Source organism: Diabrotica undecimpunctata, chromosome 9, assembly GCF_040954645.1.
Source record: "Diabrotica undecimpunctata isolate CICGRU chromosome 9, icDiaUnde3, whole genome shotgun sequence".
Taxonomy (NCBI): domain Eukaryota; kingdom Metazoa; phylum Arthropoda; class Insecta; order Coleoptera; family Chrysomelidae; genus Diabrotica; species Diabrotica undecimpunctata.
This window is the reverse complement of record NC_092811.1, coordinates 18,205,976-18,219,642: the sequence shown is the minus strand read 5'-3', so window position 1 is coordinate 18,219,642 and position 13,667 is coordinate 18,205,976. Positions and strand designations below refer to the sequence as shown.

Genomic DNA, 13,667 nt, shown 5'->3' with positions numbered 1-13,667 from the left:
ATGTTAGTAACTCTTAAAAAAGTTACTATAGCATCTTTACTACTGTTGGTATTTTTGTTAAGAGTCGTGGATAATAAGAAGCATTGTCCACGACAATTACAGAATTGGGCGGAATATTAGGTAGAAATTGTTCCTTAAACCATTTTTCAGATCAATGAGCATGTCATGTCATGATCATCGGCAGATGATTCGTTGATGTTTTTGGCAGACAGTAACAATGCATTTCATACAAATCTCTGTTCACTACCTGCATGTAAGATTATTATACGTTTCCCCTTAAACATGGTGTATTTAAACTGCAGCTATGAGAGTTATCTACTATTCTTTGATTTTATGTAACTATTTCTAAGTTTAACTATTCGCAGCGACTCTATTCTTCTTCTTCTTCTGATAGTGCCATGCACCTATACTGCGTTGGCGAATTATCTTAAGGCCAAACGTCTGTCTTGAAAGTCAGTAGATGTAAAAAGATTCGTAGAGATGAAAAAGATCGCCAGTATTATTTATGCCTGTTTATGTTCCGTAGCCACGACATTTGTTTGCGACCTACTCCTCTCTTGCCTTTAATCTTTCCTTGGATGATTAGTTGAGGGATTGCGTATTTTTTTCCTCTCAGAATATGGCCGAGGTATCCAATTTTTCGTACCTTGATCAAATTGAGTAGTTTTCTCTTAGTATTTGCCTTTCTTAAGACTTCCTCGTTTCTCACCCTATCTGTCCATGGTATGCGGAACATTCTTCGCAACGTCCACATTTCGAAGGCCTCCAACTTATTAATGGAAGGTACTCTTAACGTCCATGTTTCCATGCCGTATACAAATATGGACCATACATAGCATTTAACCATCCTGTAGCGGAGATTTAAGGAAAGATTACGGTTACATAGTAGCCGTTTAAATTTAATAAAAGCTTGTATTGCTTGTTTGGTACGGCATTTTATTTCTTGTTGAGGATCCCATTGGTCATTCATCATCATTCCCAAGTATTTAAATGTTTTCACTTGATCGATTGGAGCATTATCTACTTGAAGTTGTATTCTTAAAAGTGCGTTTTTTCTTATTGCCATGCATTTAGTTTTTCCAGCATTTATCTTCAAGCCATATATTTTCCTACGGTGTTTATTTTATTTAACATCAACTGCATATCATGTATGTAGAGATTGAAGAGCATAGGAGACAAAATACACCCCTGTCGCACCCCCATCGAGCAAAAAGACAAAAGAGGGAATCTAATCGTTATGAAAAGGCGACCAAAAAAGTGGCCTCTGATGGCGGACATATCCGGAAATGCGAATGCGCCAAATTTAAATTTTCCGACACTTATTAACAGTAGTTATAAAATAGTTTTCAGAATGTGTCTTAGACGAGAAAATTTTAATTAAATATTAACGATAACAGTCTAAAATGTGAAACAATTCTTAAAAAACTTCAATATAAATAAGATTTCATGTGACAGTTGGGACAAATAATAACATAACCCAACTAAATTTGATTTCTTAAACAAGGAAAGACTCTCTTTCCTTGTTTAATTTGGCCTCTCAAGATGGCACTTCCTGTCTAACAATATTTTTGCCCCCACTACCTTTACATTCCCTCTTTTGTCTTTTTACTCGATGCGCGCCCCTCTTAAAATTTCAAATTCTTCTGTGTTGGTTGATTTGTTCAGTCTCACTCGTGCTTTTTGTTTCCGATAGAGATTCTGGATAACTCTTATATCTTTCTCGTCAATGTTAGCGTTATGTATCATTTTTATCATTGCCTCATGTTTTACGATGTCAAACGCTTTTTCATAATCGAGGAATGTTATGACTACATCCTTTCGTTGATCCATGCAGTTTTGTACAAGCGTATTAAAAACTCGAAAGTTCGAAACTAAATATTTCGTAAAGGCCTCTTTTTACAGACATATATTTTAAACAAGGTTCAACTTATCTTTTGGTGTACCAAAAAGTGATACTTGCAGTTTATGCGATGCTGGAGAGAACTCTTTAGAGCACTCGAATAATTTTCAACTTGCTTTTGCGCAGCAGAAAGTTGACCGCGAAGCAGTAAAAATTTTCAAAGAAAAATGTTACATAACAATGGATCTTCAACAAACGATGCCTTTGCCAAAGCTATCAACGTCAAAATCTTTTTACTTAAGACAAATGTGGCTATACAACTTTGGAGTCCACTGTTTAACCAGTTCTGGTCATAAGTCCTATTTTTTTACATGGACTGAGGATATTGTCAATAGGGGAAGTAATGAAATAGCAAGTTGTTTGCTACGATTTTGTCTGCTTCTTAAAGAAGAAAATCCCCAAATTGATCATTTAATAATTTGGTCAGATCAATGTGGGGGACAAAACAAAAACTTCTCCATTATTAACCTTTTTCAATACCTAATATTAAATAAAATATTTAAAATCATTGACCATAAATTTCCCGAAGTTGGTCACAGTTACCTTGACTCTGACAGAGACTTTGGAAGAATAGAAAAGATTCTTAGAAAACATCAGAATATTTATATACCAGACCAATATCGGGAAATTATTAGATCTGCGAGTACCAAAAAAAGTGTATGCCTTAACATGGAACATTTTTTTTATTGCTTTGAAACTCTACCTGCAAAACTTCATTTAAACAAAAGACTCACTAACAGTCTTGACCAAAAAATAAATTTTCGAGATAAAGTGAAGTGGCTAAGAGTAAGTTGTTTTGGAAAATACTTTTACAAAACTAGTTTAGATCCGTTTACCCCATTTATGGAAGTTGACTTACAAAAAAAAAGAAAACTGATAGTACAAAGCAATCAAGTTGTTTTACAAAAGTTACCTAAATGCGGTGGTTTGACTTGTGAAAAAATTTCAAATCTACAAGATCAACTTACGTTTATTCCAACAGAGTATAAATGGTATTATGATATTGTTTTAGAAGAATTTTTGAAAAACCCTAAGAAAAAACGAAATTCATGTTAAATTTAAATGTTTCTGTGTCTTTGTTTATAAATTTTTAATGTATCTTACTTTGCTTTTGTTAATCTGCAAATAAAATTTAATTTCCAGATTATTTAATAGTTTTTTTTATGATTTTTTTTTAAATTTAAATACAACATAGGTGACATAACACCTTTCTCTACTCAAGTTTATACCAACATCTGCATAAAATGTTGGTTGATTAAGGTGCTATGTCCATTAAAATTAAAATTACTAAAAAAGTTTAAATTCTAGAAAAACAAAAAATATTTTATAAAAAAGTACAAAACGATTCTAATCTAATAAGATATTGGTAATTTTTATAAAATTTATTAAAAAAAAATAAATAAGTGAAAACGCGTTTCCTTCAATTACTCAATATCTGAAAAAAGTGGACATGGCACCTTTATCATCTCATGTCTTTAATTATTTTAAGTATAAAACTCTGACATAACCTCAAAAATGTTCATCAAAATCAAATGACGATGACGACCAATCACACCAAACGTACCTTGTTATCGTTAGTGTAGTCTGCAAAATGCATCACCAGATGAGTGCACACCGAAATTCAGGTAGGCGCGACAATCAGCGCCGGAAATATAGGTGAGAGCGCAAAATTGAGCGATGATGTTGATTAATACTTGCAAGTGGTGAGCTCTACTAATTTATTCGTGCTACTCGCAGTTCACTACTCTGTATCTGTTCACTATCTTGGGCTAGTATACTGTCAAGTAAATATTTTTTACGAAATACATAGCTTAAATTCAGCATAAATATTTAGAAAAGAAAAATTATAAATATTATTTTAAAAAATCAATAGATTCTAGTGATCGTTTTAACGGTGATATTGTGTATTTCCACCTCTGCATCTAATCACTTCCTGCCACCTGCAATTCATGTCAGATCGGTTGAGGTCTTATTTACTTCTCAACACATTATATGGGATTAATGTCGAGACTACATGCTGACCAGCCGATTAGTTCAATGCCATCTTCCAAGAGATAGTGTCAAAGCACTCGTGCTTCATTCGGTCTAGCATTATCGTGCAATAACAAAAAATTTTGCTAAATACAAGGGGTAAAATGCACTACATGATTCTGAAGAATATCTAATATATAACATTCAGTAGTAAGATTGCCATTATTCAATACCAAATCCATGAGGGCTGTTAAGGAAATTCCTTCTCACATCATAACCAAGCCTCCACCAAATAATATGATATTTGCTGCATTACATTGTGGATATCATTAAGTGTTAGTATTTATATCTTTCGTATTCAACCAAAATTGTGAATTATCTGTCCCTAGGACTTTTTCCAATCCGCTTCTTATTTCACATGATCCCTGCCAAAAGTTAACTGTGCTCTACGATTATCTCTGCTTAATGCTGGATATCGAGCAGCAATGAGAGGATGCAAATTCACTCCTAGAAGACGTTGCGTTGTAGAACACTTGTGTTTTGACGCTCAGATTGCAACTGACGTGTTTATACAAATCGTTGTCGAGCTGAGGGAAAGTCTGAACAAACGACTGTGAGCAGGGTCGTCACATGTTGCTGCCATGAAATTTTGGTATTCTCACCAGTTACCCTTTATCGTAACCAACCTCATTGCAATATTGATGTATAGAACACACTGAATCTCTCACCTATTCGGAAATAACTTCCAATCTTCTCCGTATAATACAACCGCTTGACCACATTCCTCAGGTGTTAAATTTCTGAATTCGCATTGCATCTTAACACATTAGGCAAAAGAATTCCGAAACACACAAAAATCAAACCTTAAACTAAACAATCAAAGCTTGTCAGTGCCATTGTCTTTTGTTGTTAAAAGAAATATTACATACTATAATTATATTTAGACTCTAAGCCAGTCTAGCTATAATTTCTACAATCATACATTATTAGTTTGCATTTAATTACATTTTAGTGATCTAACAGATAATTATAATTTTAGGTTCCCATTGTAAAGATATGAAAACTGATACCAGTAGCCTATTAAAAAATCATGATAGGAGTGACAGTAATTTAAACCCTTATATAACTTCCAATACCAATATGAGCACTGGAGGACAACGTTTTATATGTATGATTTGCAAGAAATCATTGTCAAACAATTATCTTTTAAAACTACATATGAGGATACACACTGAGGAAAATTCTTTTGCATGTGAAATTAGCAACAAACAGTGTCCAACAAAACCAATTTTAAAATTGCATATGAGGGTGCATACTGGTGAAAAACCATATGAGTGTAAAATTTGCACCAAACAATTTTCATCAAAACAAGGTTTGAAATCGCATATGGCAGGGCATGCTGGTGAAAAACCATTTAAATGTGAAATTTGTAACAAAAAGTTTTCAATGAAACGTCTTTTAAACTCGCATATGAGAGTGCATACTGGTGAAAAACCATATGACTGTAAAATTTGCACCAAGCAATTTTCATCTAAACAATGTTTGAAATCGCATATGGCAGGGCATGCTTGTGAAAAACCATTTAAATGTGAAATTTGCACCAAAAAGTTTTCAATGAAACGTTTTTTAAGCTCACATATGAGAGTGCATACTGGTAAAAAACCATATGAATGTGAAATTTGCACCAAACAATTTTCATCAAAACAAGGTTTGAAATCGCATACGGCAGTGCATACTGGTGAAAAACAATTTGGATGTGAAATTTGCACCAAACAATTTTCAATGAAACATCTTTTAAACTCGCATATGAGAGTGCATACGGGTGAAAAACCATTTAAATGTGAAATTTGCACGAAACAGTTTTCAACAAAGGGATATTTAACAATACATATGATATTGCATACTGATAACTGATGACTAATAAAATGTGGAATTTGCACCAAACCATTTTTAACGAAAAAATATTTAAAATCGCATATGAGAGTGCATACTGGTGAAAAACCGTTTAAATGTAAAATTTGCACCAAAAAATGTTCAACAAAATACGTTTTGAAATCGCATATGGCAGTGCATACTGGTGAAACCCCATTTGAATGTGGGGTTTGTACCAAGCAATTTTCAATGAAACAATATTTGAAGGCGCATATGAGAGTGCATACTGGTGAAAAACCATTTGAATGTAGAATTTGCACCAATCAATTTTCGACCAAACATAATTTCAAATTGCATATGAGAGTGCATACTGGTGAAAAACCATTTGAATGTGAAATTTGCAATAAACAATTTTCAGTAAAGAATAAGTTAACAAGACATATTGGCTTGCATTCTGATGGAAAACCATTTAAATGTGGAATGTGAAATTTGGGTCAAACAATTTTCAACAAAGAATTAGTTAAAAATGCATATGATATGGCATACTGTTAAATAACCATTTGACTGTGGAATTTGTATGAAACAGGTTTGTTACAAGTAAAATATGCTTAAGAAAATTTTCACATAATTCTAGTTTAAAACCACATATCAAAACTAATACTTATGTCACAAATAATGTGGTGTAAGATTGACCATCCGCCGAATTAATGGTATTAACAGCTTCAACGCCAAAAATCTCTAGATTCAGTTGAACTATCTCGAATATTTTTCCCAAACCCCTTTTAATTAAGTTTATATTTATTTGCCGATGGTTCTATTCGCACCATGCGTAACCGTGGTAGGGGTACCTTGAAACGATGCCAGCGCGCGTAGCGGCAAAATATGACAAAATTGGACCTACCTTTTTACACATAAATTTTATCAAAAATAGGTGCAAATACATGTTGCATATTTAATTCTGCTAATAATAGCAAAAATAGTGAGTGTAGTTTTTATAGATTTCCAAAGATTACATATAAATTAGAGAAAAGAAAAAGACGAATTCGTGTTATTAATATGAAAAAGTAAATATCACATAATTTCAGTTTTATGCAGTTGAAAATAAAAAATTTAAATAATTTATCTTAAATGATATTTCATAAAGCTTCAAGCCAACTGCAGCCTGCCTGATGATTTTATCTTTTATATCATAAATCATAACTTTTACTATTATTGTTTTTAATTACATGCTTCTTCCGCATGAAAAACTTGATTTGCCAGTACTAAATTTTTCCCTTACTTTTCCGTTTGGGTTGAAAATATAAGTTATGATGAATTTTGAGAAACCTAGTTTTTAATACCACATTTATTTTGTATCTAAACTGAAAAAATATAATTAAAAAACTAATTATTAATAATTGTCAATTTCAAAAGTCCAAAACTGTCAGATGAAGGCGGTATGTGTCGTGTCAGTCACACACGGAAGGATAATAAAAGTTTAAATTTAATTGTTTGTGAATACTTTTACTTATATGATTAATATAATTAGTAAAACGTGGTTGCCTAATTCTTTTATTATTACCATTTCCACGACCTAAAAGATCATATTTCCTTCACCCAGCTTAAGGTTGCGTTCATTACGGAGACCATCGCATGGTATCCTCGCCTAGCATAGCATAACACTGATAGCCCAGGGAAATAAACAATTTTTCATGACACTCGTCCGGCCAAGCAAACGACAATTATTGTTTTTAATAGTATGGACCTCTGTAACAAAAACCTATATGTTTCCTGCGGTCGACTTTTTGGACTTAATTAGTTATTAACAAATTAAGGTCAAAACACGGAAAATTTTTGCTTTTTTCGTCTATCAGCAAAAAATGAAGCATTTAAACAAATTTTAGAAGAGACGAAACTTATAAATTACATAAAAACTTTCAAAATAGCGTTTTCTAAATGTTTCTATCAGTCAGCTTTCATTCGTCGTGGTAGTTAGACGTGCGTAAGAAAGAAGCTTGTTTTTAAAACCGGTGTTTGTAAATTAGTTATATAAATAAATATTTCGTGAACTTTAAAAGTAAATTAATTACACCAAATAAAAAAGCGAAAATCGGAAAGACATTAAAAACTTATGAGTGCAGTTACAATGGATACAGAACATGCATTATCTTCAAAGGAGGAGCTGTTAGGATTTCAAAATCTGGTTCTTTGACTTTGCTAATGTACACACTTCAATAACAAATACCATAAACAAAGAAGAAGAGAACAAAAAGGGAGGAATTTCTTTACCGACAAAACGACTTGGAACCTTATTACGTGTATTTGGAAAATAATTCACCCGATTTTAAAGGCAGGTTAAACGCTTTAAGGATAGGTGACATTATTATCACAAATTTTAAAGAAATTGATGAAAAAATTGTGAGCATTGACGCAGTAGGGAGAAATAAAATACGTATAAAATTTAAAGATTATAAATCGGCCAACTATATCATATCTAAAAAAAATGAAGCAATATTTACAAAAAATAATTTAGACATATACAGGGCGTAAAAGAGATATTTCCACAGAATTTTCAGTAGAGTATGTTAAAGACAGAGTCAAAATGTACGATTTACACTGTAAATTTGAAGTCATTCAAGTCAAAAGATTAAATAGGAGGCAAGTAGATGAAAACGGTACTCAATATATTCCAACAAAAACATGTGTAGTTAGTTTTAGGTCACAAATACTACCAAAATATGTAACAATCAACAAGGTACTAAAGAAAGTCGAGCCATATAAACAAAAGGTGCTATTATGCTTTAATTGTCTAAAATTTGGACATACAGGGGGACAGTGTACGAGCAGGGCTAGGTGCGATAAATGTCAGGAATCACACAACTCAAAAGAGTGTAAAACGACCGATATAACTCCAAAATGTTTTAATTTTCAAAAACTTGAAAAAGACGCTATGTCTTCCAGTAATATTAGTTATCAAAACGCCAACAGACAGTTCCCCAGAAATTCCTATGCAAAAGCAACAACCATTAATACGGAACAAACTACAAACATTTCCTGCCTGAAAACTTTCCCTCCATTAAATCCCAATAATTATACACCCATCCAGCTCCCATCAAATTCAATTAACCAAATGTCAACAAATAACATATTTTACAATAATTCAAATAGTACAAATTCTAGAACATTTAAAAGACAGAGACCAAATAGTCCAGATCCAACATTAATTTTGCATAATGAAATTATAGCTTCTCCTAGATCTCAATTACCTACGGGAGGAATATTAGACAGTATTAACTATAAAGTAAATATTAATAATAATTCAGTTGCATCTCCTTCAGACCTGAGCATGATAAATTCAATATTAGAATTAGTTATAGAAATTGTCACAAAAGTTTTAGTAACAAAAAGTATAAATATAAATAAGGAAGAACTCGAAAACTTAGTCAAATTAACTATAAATGGAAACACGTCATCACATTCTCAGACCTCAACCATGCAATAAATATTCTTCAATGGAACTGCCGTTCAGCAGTTTCTAATAAAACTAACCTAGAATATCTACTAGATAGGGGCAACTACTCCGTTGCACTTCTATCGGAAACATGGTTTAAAGCAGAAAAATATTATAATTTTAAAGGCCTCAACAATATTCGCTGTGACCGGGACGACGGGTACGGCGGCTCAGCCATTTTATTAAAATCAGACTTAATATACCAAGAAGTCTCAATTCCAACTACAATAAACTTTGAGCATACTTGTATCTCGGTTAATTTTCCATTTATACATAAAAAATTTACTTCGTTTCAGTATACTTTAAACCGAGAACTAGAATATCATTACAACAGTGGATCAACTTTTTGGAACAAATTCCAAAACCATTCATAATTGGGGGCGACTTTAACGCTCATAGTTTTTCTTGGAATGATGGATATGACGATATCTATGGCAAGATTCTTTTGGAAGCTATCGAACAATGCAACCTTGTAATTTTGAACGACGGATCACCTACATTAGCAAACAATAAGAAGTCAGCTGTAGACTCGATCCTCTGTACACAGGATCTGACGCACCTAATTACGTGGTCTACTTTAGAAGAACCTTATGGCTCTAACCACTTACCAATACACATACAATTTGGAAGGAATAGCCCGCTTGCGCAAATTAAACAGACAAAACAACATATGGAGACTCAAGGCTGCTAATTGGGATGTATACACCGCTACACTTGAAGCTACAGAACCAAAATCATCACTAATGGGCATTATCGACAATATTAACAAAGCAATTCCCTTACAAAAATCAAACACACAAAATAGAAATCATTGTTCGAAGGACTGGTGGAATGAAACCTGTAACATAGCTGCTAAAGCAAGAAAACAAGCTTACTTAACCTACACACATGCTCCAAATATTAATAATCTAACAGAATATAAATGACTTAGCTAAAAAAACTTTCAAAGAAACTAAGAAAAAAAGCTGGATTAATTATTGCCAAAATCTAAATCAAAATACACCAATTAAAGAATTGTGGAACAAAGTAAACCGATATAAAACCCGAAAACAAGTAAATAAACCCCAAGGAAGACTGGATAAACGAATTCCACACAAAAATCTCGCCCCCATGGGTTGAAAAAAACATTACTCAACAAATAGCTATCGTAAATAGAAACACTTCTTTTCTACAATCACTATTTCAATTATGGGAACTCGATCAATGCATTAAATCAACAAATAATAAATCTCCCGGGGCGGATAACATTTCATACAATATGTTGCATAAAATGCCCTTAGGCCATAAGAAAGCCCTGTTAGAATTGTTCAATTCGATTTGGATAAAAAAGATTCCTTTTCCAACAATGTGGAAAGAATACATCGTAGTACCTATCAAAAAACCTGGAAAACAGAACGGAAATGCAGATTCATATAGACCCATAGCTTTATCAACGTGTATATTTAAAACCATGGAAAGAATGATAAAGAACAGGTTTGAATAGTGGCTAGAAAATGAAAAAATATTACCTGACTCACAATATGCTTTTAGAAAGGGAAGATCTTCCTTAGAACCCCTAACGATACTAGTAAATGACATCGATCTAGGATTCACACACAAATACAACACTTTGGCTACATTTTTTGATATAACTTCAGCATATGATAATGTTCAAATAAATATACTAGAAGAGAAGCTTATCAATATTGGTCTACCAAACAAAATAATTATTATGTGCTCTTTTGTTTTCGTTTTCATATTAATACACTGTTTGACAACATTTCCGCTTCCCGAAATATTTATAATAATATATATTTATAAAAATATAAGTTTTATGGCTCATCTAGTACGTTAACTGTAGGTGGTGACATGATACTAGGGAGTTTTTGTAACTACCTAACGTAACGTATCTCCCTATACGTAAAGAACTAACGTATCGAAGAAGATGAACGTTAAATTGAGAGTTTTTGTTCTGCACGTAACGTAACGATGGTGTTGCCCTCACCGAATTAGTGATTAACTAAAAAATTGTCAGTGCCAGTCTTGTCCTTGTCATTTAACCCTATTTGTGATATTCAAAATAAGTAACAAATATTTTTTTGAACAATTTTTAATTTTTGAGATGGACGCGATATTAAATGTAGGTGCCTTTATTGATTACGAAGACATAGAAGATGCCCTTCTTCTCCACATCTTGCACGACTATACGGCCGCTTTTATTTTGATACCATTAAAAATATTTTTCGCTTTGGAATTAAATTCCACCTTTCTGGATGGTCGTAAGGGTTCTTGCCTACAACTTCCTTCAACAAGAACAAAACATCTTCATTGCTGAAGTGAAGTCGTTTTCTACTGCTTTCCATTATTTATAAAAATCAAAACAAATATACGTAACCACAAATGTAAAAATACACGTACCACGTGTGCTTATGAAATGTGGATGTTGAAATTTTGGTAATCGGGTAAGATTCCCTTGCGCATTCGGTTACCTTCGGCTCGATAGGGATGCGTATGAACGTAACGTACCAGCCCGTTACGTTAGGTAATACGTAAACTCGGTTCGCTATCTCCAGTCCGAACTGTCTAGTGAATTTAGTAATTATTTTTTTGCGAAGTTAGTTACTTTTTGACAGAGTCGAAGTGGCTGGAAATTACTATACAACCAAGCACACATACTCATAGCCCATATTAATAGTAAACAAATTAAATAGTATATAAAATAGAACTTTACAAATTACCGACAATCAATATTTATTTATTTGCACCATATGCAATAAATAGTTATGTTAAATTATAACAACTAAAATATATCTTTTAAATATATACTACCCAAAATGTTATGGGGTTAGTATGCACTTCCACTATTTAGAATAATTCTTCTTTTTTCAAAGAAAGAAGTCTGCAATAGTAGTATACTTGAGCTATTAATACTGAGAAGTAGGAATTGTTGTGTTGTAGGTTTCCGACAATGAATCTGTCAAAATATGCCCGAGCTAAGCGAATGGAGTTTATCTAGATACGTTAGTTCAACCATTAATGCGCATGCTTATATGTCAAAAAGATACGTTACGTATACGTATTTGCTTGCACAAAAAGTCTCTAATATGACTAAGAAGATAAGATATTGCGCATAAGTCGTGACGTAATTGGAGAGTTGCACGTTCGTAATGTCAGTTTTTTGTATGTGTCAAAAAATAATCTTTAATAAATAGCTTGGAGATATCCTTTTGTGTACGATTATTGAAATTATTAAACCTTTATTTAATATTATTTTGCTAATTGAATAATTTCATCACAGAATGCAGAAAAATCCCATTTAACTTTAACAAGAATTCAAATTCTACTCTCCAATGACGGCATGCGCGAACACGACCGATTTTGTGCTACGGGAAGATCCTATCTTGTTAGTCAGTCATAGCACAGAATACTAGTTGTGATTAGTATTCTGTGGTCATAGTATCATGAATTAGATGAAGTATACATCCTTCATATATTATATATTCATATTCATAAATTTAAGAAGACTCAATAAAAACTGGATGAGAGCGGCGCAAGATAGACGGGGTTGGAAACATGAGGAAGAGGCCTATGTTCAGCAGTGGACTCTTGAGGCTGGATGATGATGATGATGATTCATAATGGCCGATTGGTCACAACTGTGACCAATCGGCCATTTGAACTGTCCTTCTAATATCACTTGTCACGTCATCTGTTGTTTTGTTGGTTGTAAACACGGTTCGTAGAATCGTAGATTTGTAAACCCGTCACACATCAATCAAGAAAACATGCAATAAACAACAGTCCTTCCCTTCCATTCCATTTTGGTTGGGTTGAGTTGGCTCCTTGGCTCTACCTAGGGATGGGAAAAACCTGCCGGTTTTAACCGAAAACCGGTTTTTTTACTTCGCAATAACCGGTTTTATCGGTTGTTTTTTTGTCCCGATTATAACCGGTTTTTTATTTTTAAAGTAAAAACCGGTTATTAGGTTTTTACGGTGATTAGGATTAGGTTAGGTATTATTTTTGATCCCAATCAAAATTATTATTCTCAAGTAATTATTCCAAACAAAACCATAATTCAAATTTTAGTTTATTTTATAAATACAGAAGCAAACTGAAAGTGCAAACTTGTAACCTATTGGATTAAAAAAACCAAAAACCGGTTTTTTTTGGCCGGTTATAACCGCCAGGTTAAACCGTAAGCAAAAAAAAACCGGTTTAACCGAAAACCGGTGTTTTGTCAAAAACCGCCATCCCTAGCTCTACCATCTACCACAGAATACTAATCACGCTCTCTACCGTCTACCGTGATTGCCTGATTTATCCCATAGTCATATCAAAGAATATAATATAGTCTATATTCTTTGGTCATAGTACATTTTATACCCTGATTTATATTTCAGACACTTGCGTTTATATTTTTTGCAGAGATAATAATGTAAGATATATCACTGA

The 13,667-nt window shown here is 33.0% G+C and overlaps 1 protein-coding gene across 4 annotated transcripts in view; it reads left to right on the top strand.

The window, feature by feature from the left end:
- LOC140449628 (uncharacterized) overlaps positions 1-13,667 on the top strand; it is a 71,804-nt gene that overhangs the window by 26,085 nt on the left and 32,052 nt on the right. Inside the window, exon 1 of one of the 4 annotated variants that reach the window (XM_072542871.1) lies at positions 13,445-13,650. The exons of 1 other annotated variant lie outside the window; for it this stretch is intronic. The gene's annotated coding sequence lies outside the window, so the exon portion shown is untranslated. Of the gene's footprint in view, positions 1-13,444; positions 13,651-13,667 lie in introns of those variants that run through there. 2 more of the 4 variants (XM_072542869.1, XM_072542868.1) reach the window with 2 other exon arrangements.